At 30.6% G+C, this 16,219-nt stretch overlaps 1 protein-coding gene across 1 annotated transcript in view; it reads right to left on the reverse strand.

Annotated features, from left to right (window-relative positions):
• Window positions 1–16,219, reverse strand: part of LOC139515151 (angiopoietin-related protein 1-like) — a 51,809-nt gene that overhangs the window by 10,941 nt on the left and 24,649 nt on the right. The window lies entirely within an intron of this gene.

The following is a 16,219-nucleotide window of genomic DNA, read 5'->3' on the forward strand; positions in this document are numbered from 1 at the left end:
ATTAGGTACCAAACTTCACCAGTATCTAAAACGATAGTGTTACATTGTTTTTGTTACTGGAAAAGTAACTTTTCTCATAAAGATAAAAAAATTCCTAAAACTTAAACGCCAGATTCAACACATGTACAAGAACATAAAATTTTAAAATGACTTCAAAAGAAAAAAAGCCAAATATTCGATACATACCAGTGGCAGTAAGACTTCCCAAGATTTTCATCTTTGCTTCTGTATCACACCAAATGACTTTGGTTACAAACGTATATATAAACAATAAACAGAAATCTTCATCGTTGATGCTTTGCAGAAAAAGCATGAAATGTCAAATGTGCCGCATAGCGTATAGAATATATAGAGAAAAAAAGCGTGATGAATTTGATTCCGGTATCATTTTCATTTTAATGTGTTTAACTGTAATTAAGGCGTATATATATAACTGTCCTGACGGTTGGTAAAATTTGGAATTAAATAAACTGACACTCTTATGATATCAACATAAACCTTAAATGGTATTTGATAAAAGAAGTCAAGCTATGCCAGAACATCCAGCAGTAGACAACTTGTAAAAGTGGAATCTAAACATAACCTAGTATGTACAGAAATAAAGATCGTTCGATACCATTTAAAGAAATTTAGTAATCACAAAGCTGCATTTTATAGTCGTCTGTAAAACAGATTGTGCGAACGTTATATGTAGCTTTGATAATGTTTTGATAAACAAATTTGCGCGTTAAATTTCATAAGGAGTAATGAATGCATACAAAGAATGTCAGAAAGATATGAAAAATTACCTGAAAAGTAAATAACAAAAATATCGAATTTAAGTAAAATTAAAACGGAAAATACTTTAACAAATGACAAAATAAAAAGCTCAAACATACCAACGAATGGATAAACGACTTAGTAAAGGCATTTCCCTATGTAGAAATTTGTGGTTAAACCTGATTTTATAGCACACTAAACCTCTAACTTGTATGACAGTTGTATCAATTCCCATTACTGTGGATGACTTATCTACAAGCAGTCAAAATGAAAAAGAAGGATGTTTTATTGTTTGTGAAATTGACAAAACTTCATTTGTATTCGTAGGAACAAAATGGTGTTATCACCAAGCATATACATTAGTCTTTGTTTATTAATTTGAATACCCGTAAATTCATTTGAAAAATCATGAAAAATAAAATTTTACTTGTAATTCACAAAAATTTACGTTGGAATAAAAAATAAAACATTTTATCTTGGAAAACAAAATAAAACCCTACATTTGTAAACAATCAAATTAAACCTTACGTTTTGTAAAATAATCATTAGGATTTGAAGGAGCATACTTGCTTTGTATGTTAAAAATTGTCTTATTATTTAAGGGATTAAACTCCTATGACTTTTGCTTTTGATAATATCAAAACATAGAAGTATTTCATGAGACGTTATTTTGTGAATAAAACAATTTCTGATTTGACAAACAGAATTTGGTTATTGATACACAGTGTGCGAACGAACGACTGGACGAACAAACAGGAAAAAATACACTATTATAATTTTTTAAATGCCATCTTTTAAATATGATAATTTCATTAGCAATTCGAAGACTTTTTTTTATAGAGAATTTGGAAACAATCAATGTTTTTTCTATATCTCTTTCTAATTTACGTCTTTAAAAGTACAAAGTTTTATCAAGATTATTTTGCATTTTAAAGTATTAATATATTTCCTTTGTAATATTTTTTTTGGACAAATACGTGATGATTTATTTAGCAAAACAGAAATTACTTGATATTGTTTTCATATGAAAAATAACAGCTGTTTTTATCATGTTTCAGAAATATTGATTAAACATTTGAGATTTTTTATCAAGTGTGGAATCTATGTACAATATATTTCAGGTAAGATTTTTTGTGGTTTTTATTATGAAACATTTGCTATGAATATGTTGATTTGTTTCGGTCGATGTGATAAATAAAGGCAACAGTAGTATACCGCTGTTCAAAACTCGTAAATCGATGGACAAAAAACAAAATCGGGGAAACAAACTGAAACTGAGGGAAACGCATTACATATAAGAGGAGAACAACGACACAACATTAAAATGTAACACACACAGAAACGGACTAAGCATTAGACAAAATCCGATGAGAATAACAAATATAACATCAAAACCAAATACATGAACTTGGGATAGAAAAGTACCGTGACACGTCTTATAGTAATGTGAATTCACACTCAAATATAAGAGAAAACGAACGACACAACGTTAAAATGTTTAAATGTAACACACACAGAAACGAACTATAATATAACAGTGGCCATATTCCTGACTTGGTACAGGACATTTTTAAAGAGAAAAAAATGGTGGGTTGAACCTGGTTTTGTGGCATGTCAAACATCGCGCTTTAATGGAAATGTTAAATATAACATTAAAAGGACAACATAACATTATAGGACAACAATACAAATAAATAGTAGAACATATTAGACAAAAAAAACACATGAATAATAGCTAACAAAAGGCATCAGGTTTAGAATTCAATACGCCAGAAGCTCGCCTTGTCAACACAAGACTTACCAGTGACGCCCAGATATAAAAGTTCGAAAGTCAAAACAAGTACAAATTTGTACAGCACTGAGGATCAAAAGTTCAAAAAGGTTGTGCCAAATACAGCTAGGGTTTTCTGCTTGGGATAAGAACATCCTTATTATTTAGAACAATTTGTGCTATTGCAAACAGTAAACACAGAAACGGACTAAACATTAGACAAAATCCGATGAGAATAACAAATATAACATCAAAACCAAATACATGAACTTGGGATAGAAAAGTACCATGACACGTCTTATAGTAATGTGAATTCACACTCAAATATAAGAGAAAACGAACGACACAACGTTAAAATGTTTAAATGTAACACACACAGAAACGAACTATAATATAACAGTGGCCATATTCCTGACTTGGTACAGGACATTTTTTAAAGAGAAAACAATGGTGGGTTGAACCTGGTTTTGTGGCATGTCAAACATCGCGCTTTAACGGCAATGTTAAATATAACATTAAAAGGACAACATAACATTATAGGACAACAATACAAATAAATAGTAGAACATATTAGACAAAGAAACACATGAATAATAGCTAACAAAAGGCATCAGGTTTAGAATTCAATACGCCAGAAGCTCTCCTTGTCCATAAAAGATATACATGATAAAACTCAAGTATTAACTAATTACAGAAAACAAAACCCGGATACATTACATAAACCAACACAAAAAATAGACACACCACCGACTTAGTCAAGGCCTCAACGCAAAAGGTGAAAAATATAAAATATGTGATATGAAAAATGCTATTACTCCTTGCATGCCTATCCCACTTGAAATTCTACCTTCTATTTTTTCTCACTGATATTCTTTTTGGTATCTCATGCCACTGCTGGTGGAGATTTATTTCCCCGAGGGTATCACCAGCCCAGTAGTCAGCACTTTTTGGGCTGACATGAATTATCATTGATATGGTTATATTTATAAATTAAGTGATTACAAAATTTAGAATTTTTGGAATACTAAGGCTTTTCAACCTCAGGCGTAGATTACCTTAGCTGTATTTGGCAAAACTTTTAGGAATTTTGGTCCTCAATGCTCTTCAACTTCGTACTTTATTTGGCCTTTTTAACTTTTTTGGATTCAAGCGTCACTGATGAGTCTTTTGTAGACGAAACGCGCGTCTGGTGTATATACAAAATTTAGTCCTGGTATCTATCCATACGCATATGATTCCTTGGTAGCAATACACAGTTAGGGTGTGGTTTTGTATTTTGGCTCCTATGAACTTTCCCAATATGAAATTTATTGAGCTATAAAATTAATCTAAGACAGTTGAGTACTAATCTAGTCTTTAAAGTTGGTTTACAAGTACATCAAGATATCTTTTTTACATATTTTCTGTTTGACTGTTATTTTTGTCATATCTAGAAGAACCATAGGTCTAGAAAATAATGTAACGTTTACAAACATTCTTTTTCTACACGCAGTTGACGCAATATAAAAAAAAAGAAAATCAGACGAAAGACATAGAATTTTTATTTGATTTCTGGATAGATACATGTAAACAGTTTAAAAAATCACTGGTTTCTTGAAAATATTTGTATGTTTTAAAATATTTAATTTTGATAATAAATTGTTAGGTAAAATTAATACAAACTATGCAGACTTAATTTTTGGACTGATTTGGGAATTGTATCTCATTTTTTTGGGGAAAGTGGTAAAAGTAAAAAAAAAAAATCACAGATTTCTGGAAAATATTGACTACTATGAATTCATGTTAAGTGAACATTATAAAAAAAATACCTGCCAAAAATTGAGGCACACTTTTCATAAATATTGTGGTATCTAACTTCATTTGTGGAGGGAAAGTTAGGGAAAATATCTAAAAATCACTGATTTCTGGAAAATATCTATAACTTTTTTGAATTAATTTTTGAGTAATTGGATTCAATTTCCAGTTAACAATATCACATAATAACCGTTTTAAAACTTCAACGTTATTCTCACATACACATTGTAGTATTCAGCCCATTTTGGTGAAAAAGCAGAAAATTTATCTGATTGTACATATTAAAGACGTGCTCAATATCCATGTTTTTTTGTTGTTTGTTTACTATAAGGTGACAATCGGTAAACTACGGCTTCAAAACACGACAATTAAGTAGCTGCCATATTTCACCTCATAACAGACAGATAGAAAAAAAGACGATTGTACGATATATATGCGTAAAAAATTATAAAACCGGCACAAGAGACTAAGTTTATGATATATACATGCATTGGTTCAAGAATTGGATAAAAATTATTTTTCACCAGTCACTCGTTTCATGACTTTAACTCGAAGTTAGAATTGGCATCCAATCATAAGTTTCTTTATACTGATGTGATAAATAAATGGATTCTATATACTTTTTAGTGAAATAAGGGAGATAATGTGCTACTTCCGTTAAAATTAATGTCACTTTAGGTCTCATATGATGGTTTTTTTTCACACTGATGCCAAAAAAATAAAGTTTGTATATACTTTTGCTTGTAAACCAGGAGATATTTGGCCACTTCTGGTTTATCGAAAGTCACTTTAAGACTGTAGGTCTTAGGTTCATGTATGTAAAATACAAATTATATGGATTCTGAGTAATTTTCAAGAAAAAAGTGCAAAAATGGCTACTTCCGGTTTTCCCAAAATGACTTCCGATATTCATTTGTCAAGGTCATATGTCACCATACCTGTTGTTAAAGGTCATAAGGCTTTATAATGAACTAAGTTGGAGTAATTATCAATTAACCTTATAATAAGACATTTCAGGGGCACTAAATCCTATAAGATGTCATGAAATTGTTTCAGACCAAATGTAACATATCTACATTACAATAAAACAAGCTTTTTGCACTTGTTCTTCTATATATATATCTTTAAAAAGTCTTGGAGTAAATGAAAAAAAAAAAACAATAAAAGTCAAAATTAAGAACTTGACTTTGTCCTTTGACCTTATTTTCTAAGTTAGGACATAGGTCTCCAACAAAAAGATTCCAGGGTTATAGAGTTAACGGTTTATGAATTACAAAAACATACCGACAAGTTTATTTGGTAAAGGTAGATAACTCCTATAAAATTTCATCAAATCGCTTCGATCCAAATATGCCAAAAGTTCCTGAGAATGTAACGAACTAGCTATCAAAGGTACCAGGATTATAATTTAGTACGCCAGACGCGCGTTTCGTTTACATAAGACTCATCAGTGACGCTCATATCAAAATATTTTAAGAGCCAAACAAGTACAAAATTGTTGAAAAAGAATTTGAGATGTTTTATATTGTTATTCATTCGTATGTTGATATTTTTTGTAAATCCTATTTGTATTTACTTTAAGATTTAAATATTTCTCATTTATTTCTGCATCCAGGTTTGGACACAACAGAGAAAGAAAAAAAACCCAGAACATCTAGCTGTTTAAGCATACTGAATATTGTAAGTAAAATATGTCTATGTTCCAATTTCTTCTGCTGAATTAAGGTAATGGAAAAAAATTAATGTATTAATGATAATTTTATTAAAAATCCGAAAAGTTGAAACACAAACAATACCTTTTTACCCTGATAAGTGAACACATTTATTAGTTGATAACAAACTCATCTCTAAGATATGCATGTAAGGGATCTAGTGGTACAATACATTGCCTATAATATTAATATTCATGACAGCCCAAAAGTCAAATTTGAATATCTTGTTATACATTCTTTGACAATAGACAAATACTTATTAGATAAAAGGCCTTGAAGAGAAAAAAAAATTAGCTTTTCAAAAGACAATAAAATTATTATGGTAAACAAAGACCTACAACTAATGGATGACATGATTCTGGCTTGGTACATGCACATAACTAATGTGATAGGGTTACACATGTTTTGTGAGTGCATTTTAAAGTAAATCAAGTACACTGGTTCAAATAGTAGTATAATTACTGACTAAATTCCCCAGTTGATCCCCATAACTGTTTTATAAATATTGATATTGGCTTATTATTTGGATTTTTCTCATCTTGAACAACATAAAAATATTAATGTTTAATGAAACTTTTTCTTACAGGACTATGAATCCTCTGCAAAGACATATGTACAACAAAGTACAGCTGAAACTGACACCTGACATTCAGTCAAGATGTAAGTATAAAAGTAAGGAGATGAGATTGTATGACAATAAGACATATATCCACAAAAATTCAAATGAAATTGATGTCAGCATTTGTACAGCCTTCAACAATGAGAAAAATCCATATCATAAAGTGGGCTATAAAGGCCATTATATGAAAAATAAGAAAAAATCAATTAAGAAAGAGAGATTTATATCATAAAAATTTAGGATGAAATAAATATATATAACAGACATGAACAAACAACCACTGAATTACAGGGTCCTGACGTAAGACAGACATACCAAGAAGGTGGCAAGTATAATGTGTTAATCCAGGACAGTGGTGTGATAGCCCAACATCAAAAAGAAACTGTAATACCTAATTGCAATGGGTTTGTCTCAAAAGATCTCTGCAATGCACCAAAGTTACTGACTTTAAAACAGTAGTATAAAACTACTTGCAGTTACTAAATGGAAGTTCAAAGCCAAATGGTTACATCTATGAAAAAAATTGGTATTGGATTTAATTAATTTGTGGTAATAAAACCCCTGACTCAATTATCAGTTATTCATATAAAGCTATGTTCATTAAAATCAAAAACACATTAATAAAATTTGATAAAATGATAAAATGAACAGAATTGTATTTGATAGTACCCGCCAATAAAAACATAGCTAAACGCCACTTTTCAAATACAGTATAAAAAATGTTGGATAACAAACAGTGGCAAATATGATTCTTAAATGATAATCCTTACTGATTTAAGGTAACTAAACAAAAGGTTAATGTCATATATTTTTCTCATCCTGAATATGCATGCATGAGCTATTTTCCACTAGATATTAAGCAAGCAAACATGAATTGATAAATGTTTTGTATTAAGGATTATTTGTTTTATAGAACATTTTCTCACAGAATGATGACTACTTTGCATAGACAGATACACAACCAAGAACAGCGCTGAAAATGATTCAAGAGGGATGCCTTCAACCTGGTCAGATAATGATTGCTTCTTTTTTTTTCTCGTCTGTGTTATGTCCCGAAATACAAAACCGCAAACAATTGAGGATGAAGACTTGGAGCTGGCCCTTTATTTAATTGACGCTCTAGAGGCTATGGATGTTTTAAACTCATAATTTGCATAAGAATGTACATAATGTCCTTAAGGTAGATTCATGGTATACCGCCATCTTGGATTGTACAATCACAGTACAATATCGGTCTTGTTATTTGCCTAAATCTGCAAATTTAGAGATAGATTTGTAATTCAATGGTTAGACTGTGTTTTCTATTTAACGAAAACTTGTTAATTTATCGTTTTATACAACATATTTTAACAAATATGATTTTTTTTGGTTTTAAAATCTTTTTTTTGAAATGAGCCATTTAAGGGAAGATAACTCTTTTAGTACAAAATTTACACTGGGCTAATAGGGAATATTTTTATTTTTACTTGTAGCAAGAAAACAAGTTCGGTGACCATGTTTTCTTTTTATTTTCTAAAAACATATTATGCAACCTTTCTTCTCACAATTTATTTCAAAATTCTATCTCATAGAATTTTTTGCATGCACACTAATGTGTTTTTTCATGATCAACGACTCATAGCTTAAAAAATAGCACGGTGACCCATACTTTTTATTAAATTTTTGAAAAGAGCATAGTAAAATCTTCATTTTTGCAAATTATAAAAAAATTCTGTCTAAAAAAATATATATTTGTGATCTACCTTAATACAAATGATATTGCATAAGAACTATGTACTCAACAACAACAAAAAAGCACCAACTTTTTAAAAAAGGGATTGAAATTAGTAAAATTTTGACACAATATTACTAAATCTAGTTCTGTGAAAATGATTTTTACAATTTAGTTTTCACATTTTCAAACAAAATCTATTTTATTTACTAAATTATTGACACCTGTCAGAAGTAGAGTGTATATTTTATGTGAAAACAAAGTAACCTAACTTATGTCTATTAATCATTTTTTTTTGACAATTTGGTACTGACTTAAAAAAAACAACCAATTGAGACAATTAAAACGAAAATATCACGGTAAACCTGTAGATTCATTTCAATGTTTCACGCATATACTCAGTCAGGATTCTACTTCGTCAAAATTATCTCCCCATTATGCCAGTTCATTTTCACAATCGTAGAAATGGAAGCCATTGTAGGGATGACACGCTGCCAATTTTGCTCTTGGAAACCGAACAATTTATCAACATTGCACCATTACGATCCTTATATGTCAGTTGTATTTTAAAAGACAAATGTATCAACTATCTAATGAGCATAAGTTAATGATTTTGTTTGCATTGATTCAATTTAAAATTATTGTCTGATCGGTTGTCAGGTGGAATTTTCGAAAATTCATAAACATAAAAAAAATTCTAATTAAACATTTCGTGGAAGGGCAGACTACATTTTTTTAGTGGTTGAAGACTATAAATCCTAGTTATCACACACAAAAAAATTATAATTTTTCGAAGATATGCACTTTCATCATCCAACTTAAAAGACTGTCGTCAAGTACTTTCAGTAAAAAAAATAGCTATTCGAACACACCTACTCTGTTTTTGTTATTCATTAGATAGGTATTTCACTTGACCCATATATTTCATCATTTAGTACAGTACTGTGATTTTTTTTATATTAAAAAGTCAACCTGTAGCTTTGATATATAAAAATGATAGAATCTGAAGCGAAAAGATGTATGAAAAATATTCTTGCTTTGTAAGATATCAAGACAAAATATTCAACTCAAACACGCCCTTACTTAAAAAAGGTGCACTCGATCTTCTCTTTTCGATTCAATTGTTACCCATTTTTTGGAATTTTTTCTTGAGTCACATAATTGAAGGGCAGACACGAAAATTACTGAACTAATAGATTGATATGTTTTCCGTCCGTGGTAAAAAAAAATTTAAATCGGAGGTTATTCATTTTCTACATCCAACTTGAAAGATACCCATGTCGTCGACTTGATATTTAATTGTTCTGCTTAACTATGTACTAAATAAATTGAAAACTTATGCAAATGGTGTTTTAAAAAAAAAAAAACACTTCGTAATTGAGAAGAAAATTGTAATTTGTTTGTTTCTATTAACTTTTAAAATTTTTGTCACTATAGTAAACATTACAGTAAGCATTTATCGCCTTCTCTAACAAAGAGCTTCGATTCTTTTGTTCTATTTCAACCGGGTTTCCGACTGTACTTATATGATATTAACACAGATAAAAAGTTATATTTTATTTTTAAGCAAAACAAAGAAATTATGGAAGTTACTGTAGATAGGAAGACGTTGCGTTTTACTTGTTTTGTTGAGTATATAAATAAATGCAACAGTAGTATACCGCTGTTCGAAATTCATAAATCGATTGAGAAAAAAACATATCCGGGTTACAAACTTAAACTGAATGAAACACATCAAATATAAGAAAACAACGACACAACAGAAACACAACATTAAAATGCACCTCACACAGAAACGAACTATAATATAACAATGGCCATTTTCGTGACTTGGTACAGGACGTTTTAAGAAAAACAAATGGTGGGTTGAATCTGGTTTTGTGGCATGCTAAACCTCTCGTAATACATATATACCATCACTTCGAATTTAACTGTTTAAGCTGTCTGATCTTTTAAACATTGGCTAATTGTTGTAAGCTGATATTTTATTTTTAGCAATGGTGGTCATGTTGGTTTTGTCAGCTTTAACATGATATAGTGTTTTTGATTACAAGGGCAATAGTAATTGGTAAGCAGCATAATCTTATGCAATTTTAGTTTAGGACACCAGAATCAATAGTTATTATATAATAATAATGATGTTCCAGTGAGACAACTGTCCTTGTAATATGACAATATAAATATCAATTACAGGTCATTGGGTAGTTTAACAATGAGTCTAAACCTTGCGACAAAATAATCTGAAAAAGACTAATGAATTTTTAAATTTTAAACAATTGAAAATGTAAAAAATGCTCTAATGGCAGATATTAACCATTTACCATTTACCAAGAGCTTTATCAATATCACATGGCGAATACTACTAAAAATGTGCGTTTTGAAAATTTGGTAAATTTCCATGGTATTTTCTGGAGAAATTTATGTATATGCATCTGGTACATTTTTTTTTAGAAAAATGTATTGTATTTAAGCTGTTCAGACATAACAATGATTTTGTATTATCATTAAGGATTATATTGGAATTGTTTAAGTATCTTTTATGTATTTTGTTTCAAATTTTCTAGTAAGTGGTTGCTCAGAAAAAACATGCCTGTCAACCAAGGAGTGAGACATGTTTGAATGTCAAAATATGTGTTGCTATGAACTTGTTTATCTTTATAACAAAATATAATATACAGTATGCAATGATCGAATACCCAAAAGTTTGTTGTTTTGCATCATTTAAAACAAAGATGTCATTAATTCATGTTTTGAGATGAATCCCCCTTTGCATGATTCTGATACCTTTCTTTAAAAAGACTCATTATAAATACCATATTTTAAATGTTATACGCCAGACTCGCGTTTCTTCTCCAACGTCATTGTAACCTTAATGTTGTCCTTAAAGATATGTTCAAACAAAAAAAAAAAAAATAATAAACATGGCCTTGACTGTGACCTTATCCTCGTTATGTTTTTTTTTTACCAAGGACCTCAAATGAAAAAGACTTAAGGTTTCTACACTTATGGTTTGGGAAAAAATTGCGTCTCACTTCTATTGAATACATAAAGGTATTTAGCCCTCATATTTAGTCTCCGCATTTCTCTGTAAGGACGATGCAACGAACAATTATGGAGAATATTATTTTCAATGTCTATTAATATTGTGGAAACATACTGATTACAAGAAAATACATGGAGGTACTATTAGAAAAGTTGAAAAACAAAAAAAGCGGCACAAGCAAAGCATTTTTCCTGAAGAAAATATCGATAATAATCACATTTTTTTTTTATTAAAATGTCTTTTAACAAAGAGTAGAATGACCTTATCAGATACCACAAGTCCAATAACAATTCGTGGTCTTTTAACAATACCACATCCACTTGAAAATTAGAAGATTTTGATAAAAAAAAACGGACCTTTATTGTCAGAAAAAAAATGATCTCGAACTTATTCCAGTCAATCCAAAAAAATGCAACCTCCGGATTACATAATGACACTCCTAGTTAAAAATTTCAAGATCATATTAATTGAAACCTTAATTAGAGATTCCCCATGAATAATAATGTACCAATATCAATGTATAGCAACGGTCGAAATCTAAAACGTCAAAATTACCTTCGGTCACAACCTCACTTTCAATAACATAATACAAGGACTTAAAATCTTTTGATCATACGCATATACTATGTAAAGTAAATGAGTTATATATCACACTACATCATTTTTTATACTTCTTTCTTTATCTTGTTTTGGGAGGGAGATGTAAGATTTTGTTCATACATGTATGTAATCAATTCAATGCGTTGTATGCACTTTGTTTTTTAACAAAACAATATGCAAAATCATGTAAAGAATGCTACTTTCAATTTTGACCCCAGTATAACTGTCTGGAATCAAATCAACATTGTTGGTTGAATATTAATAAAACATAAAGTTAAAAGATAAATCGATATTTTCACTTAGAAATTGTTTTACTAAAGTTGTTTATTAGTACAAATCATATACCAGATATCTTGAGACGAAAAAATACAGGGCGAAGGATATAATAATATTCAGAAAAAATAGTTATGTTACTGAAGATGAAAATTTGATGAAGCAAGAATAAGCCAATGCTCATATATATCTGAGTGAAAACAAAGATTAACTACTTATATAAACATTGTTAAATTTTAAGTTAATAAAAAATATCCCGTATATATTCTATTATGCAACATAGATCGGAATTAGTATGATGTATGTTCCATTTCGAGCAATTGCTAAATCTTATTTGAGGTTTTGCTTATATTAAAAAGATACACTATCGCAATATGGCTTATTATTGATTTTATGTCACGCAATGTCAAAACTAAGAATAAGGGATCGTTTTCAATAATATTTGACCACTAAAAAGTTTGACGGAAGGCAAACGGTCCCTGTGTACTAAAGGTAAAACAAAAAATAAAATAAACCCAAATCAACAGAATGAAATTATCTATTCGTTTGATATGTTAGTGCTTTTGATTTTTTCCCCATTTGATTGGCGACCTGTTTTGAATTTTGCTATAAGTACTCGTTCATCTGCATCTAAATATAAAAAAAATATAAATGGCTAAATATCATTTATACATCAAGAGTTATTGAAAATGAGTGAAATAGCTAAACAAATGGATAAAATTTATGTAAGACATGACAGACATTTAATGCTATACATTTTGACTTACCACGAACCGTAAAATATGTCACCGTCCAAACTACAACACCTGACAACACTAACAATGTCAGTATTAATAGAAATAAAAATAAACATTGCTTCAACGATGGTTTGAATTCATGTTTTGTTTCAATTTGTTTCTTAATATTTTCGTAAGTATGGTCTTCCCGTTTAATGTCCTCATACGCAGACATTTCAATGGATGCCATATAAACAATACAATATGATATCGCAATTATAACATGTAAAGTGAAGGAAACTGTATTTCCAGCTTCCTATATATTTATAGTTACAATAAGGAAGAATAACATATAAACTAATAAAACATTTCACGTTTGAAGTAATAATGTGAAGTTCGTTCACTCGTCATGATACTAAAATTTTTAATTGTACCTCAGTATGTTTTTTTCTATTTAAAATATAATGAAATTGTTGTGCTATTTCATTCCACAGAGTATTTGCCAGTCAATAGTTTCAAAGACTATTACCCTGGTTAATAGTTTTATAATCATCTTTCCCGTACTTTTTCATGCTTATTTTTCATTGGACAATAATGATGTCATGGACTATTCTGCTTGGACTTGTGTGCTTGACAACGTCAAACTCTAATATCGTAAATGATATAATCTGTTTGTGTCGATTGTAATTAACACACAAAAAGCAACTATAACAGAGAAAGAAAATCTTCGCGCGCATTTTTTAAAGAAAATATAGAATAGTTATCAAAGGTACCAGGATTATAATTTAGTACGCCAGACGCGCGTTTAGTCTACATAAGACTCATCAGTGACGCTCATATCAAAATATTTATAAAGCCAAACAAGTAAACAGTTGAAGAGCAATGAGGATCCAAAATTCCAAAAAGTTGTGCCAAACCCGGCTAAGGTAATCTATGCCTGGGATAAGAAAATCCTTAGTTTTTCGAAAAATTCAAAGTTTTGTAACAGGAAATTTATTAAAATGACCACATTATTGATATTCATGTCAACACCAAAGTGTTGACTACTGGGCTGGTGATACCCTCGGGGACGAAACGTCCACCAGCAGTGGCATCGACCCAGTGGTGTAAATAGTTATCAAAGTACCAGGATTATAATTTAGTACACCAGACGCGCGTTTCGTCTACATAAGACTCATCAGTGACGCTCATATCAAAATATTTATAAAGCCAAACAAGTAAAAAGTTGAAGAGCATTGAGGATCCAAAATTCCAAAAAGTTGTGCCAAACCCGGCTAAGGTAATCTATGCCTGGGATAAGAAAATCCTTAGTTTTTCGAAAAATTCAAAGTTTTGTAACAGGAAATTTATTAAAATGACCACATTATTGATATTCATGTCAACACCGAAGTGTTGACTACTGGGCTGGTGATAACCTCGGGGACGAAACGTCCACCAGCAGTGGCATCGACCCAGTGGTGTAAATAGTTGGATTATAATTTAGTACGCCAGACGCGCGTTTCGTCTACATAAGACTCATCAGTGACGCTCATATCAAAATATTTATAAAGCCAAACAAGTAAAAAGTTGAAGAGCATTGAGGATCCAAAATTCCAAAAAGTTGTGCCAAACCCGGCTAAGGTAATCTATGCCTGGGATAAGAAAATCCTTAGTTTTTCGAAAAATTCGAACTATTACCTTTTTATAATACGGGTTGATCGTCATATTCAAAAACTGTATTTGCGTTTGGTGTACTTAAGCTAGAATTTATTATAGGCACAGAAAGTTTATTTCTAGTTTTGATTGCAGTTAATGAAATATTTACAAATTTAACACGAACTATAAAAAAAACCCCGTATAGCTCATCTTTTGCATGTCAAATTATGAAACATTTTTCTTTTTTTCAGATGATATATGTACACTTTTAGAAAATTGGTTAATTTGGTATATACAAACATTTAATGACTGTGTTATTCAGTATAATAAAACACCGAATGACTGGTAGTGCGGATAAAAGTAGTCCCTTCGCTTACCAACAAATGCTCTCGGCTTTGCCTCGAGCAATTGTATCTCATGGACAACACTCTTGCTTTTACCCTCGCACCCAGTCAATAGGTGAATAATATTTACCATAAAAAAATTGCTAATTTTTATCATTTGATGGTACAGCTTTTAAAAGAAACGCATTGCCAGGATAACTAAACACAGTCATCCATTATTTTTGAAATAGTTAATTAATGTTGAAATGTCTATCTTAAATGGTTGGCATTACATATTGATATGATGCTAAAAATTAAAATACAAAAATATCTAACTGAAAGAATAACAGAAAACGAAAAGTCTCTTTAATATCCAACGGCAAAATCTCAAGCTCATACACATCATAACGGGAAGGATTGTGCCTGATGTTCATATGATGAAATCATAATCTTTCAGTCAGTTTAATTGAAGTCTGGAGCTGGCATGTCAGTTAACTGCTAGTAGTCTGTTGTTATTTATGTATTATTGTCATTTTGTTTATTTTCTTTGGTTACATCTTCTGACATCAGACTCGGACTTCTCTTGAACTGAATTTTAATGTGCGTATTGTTATGCGTTTACTTTTCTACATTGGTTAGAGGTATAGGGGGAGGGTTGAGATCTCACAAACATGTTTAACCCCGCCGCATGTTTGCGCCTGTCCCAAGTCAGGAGCCTCTGGCCTTTGTTAGTATTGTATTATTTTAATTTTAGTTTCTTGTGTACAATTTGGAAATTAGTATGGCGTTCATTATCACTGGACTAGTATATATTTGTTTAGGGGCCAGCTGAAGGACGCCTCCGGGTGCGGGAATTTCTCGCTACATTGAAGACCTGTTGGTGACCCTCTGCTGTTGTTTTTTATTTGGTCGGGTTGTTGTCTCTTTGACACATTCCCCATTTCCATTCTCAATTTTACATCAAACGAATAGAAAATATCTGTCAAGTTTCTGATTGGTAAATCATTTATTGTAAAAATGAGTTAATAAAACCTAGTTGCATAGCTAGTTAAACCTCTTACTTGTATGACCGTAAAAATCCATTATATTGACAAGAATGTGTTAATAAAACAAACAGACCCAACAGGTACAAATGTGTAATGGTAATATAGGCGGATTTATGACTTCTTTCAGTTTGAAAATGTGTCAGCTGGCTGTAGATAATTTGTTTGTCAATAGTTTGTACTGATAATATAATACTCAAGATTACTACAGGCAGTCTAA

The sequence above is a fragment of the Mytilus edulis genome, chromosome 3, assembly GCF_963676685.1.
Source record: "Mytilus edulis chromosome 3, xbMytEdul2.2, whole genome shotgun sequence".
Classification (NCBI taxonomy): Eukaryota; Metazoa; Mollusca; class Bivalvia; order Mytilida; family Mytilidae; genus Mytilus; species Mytilus edulis.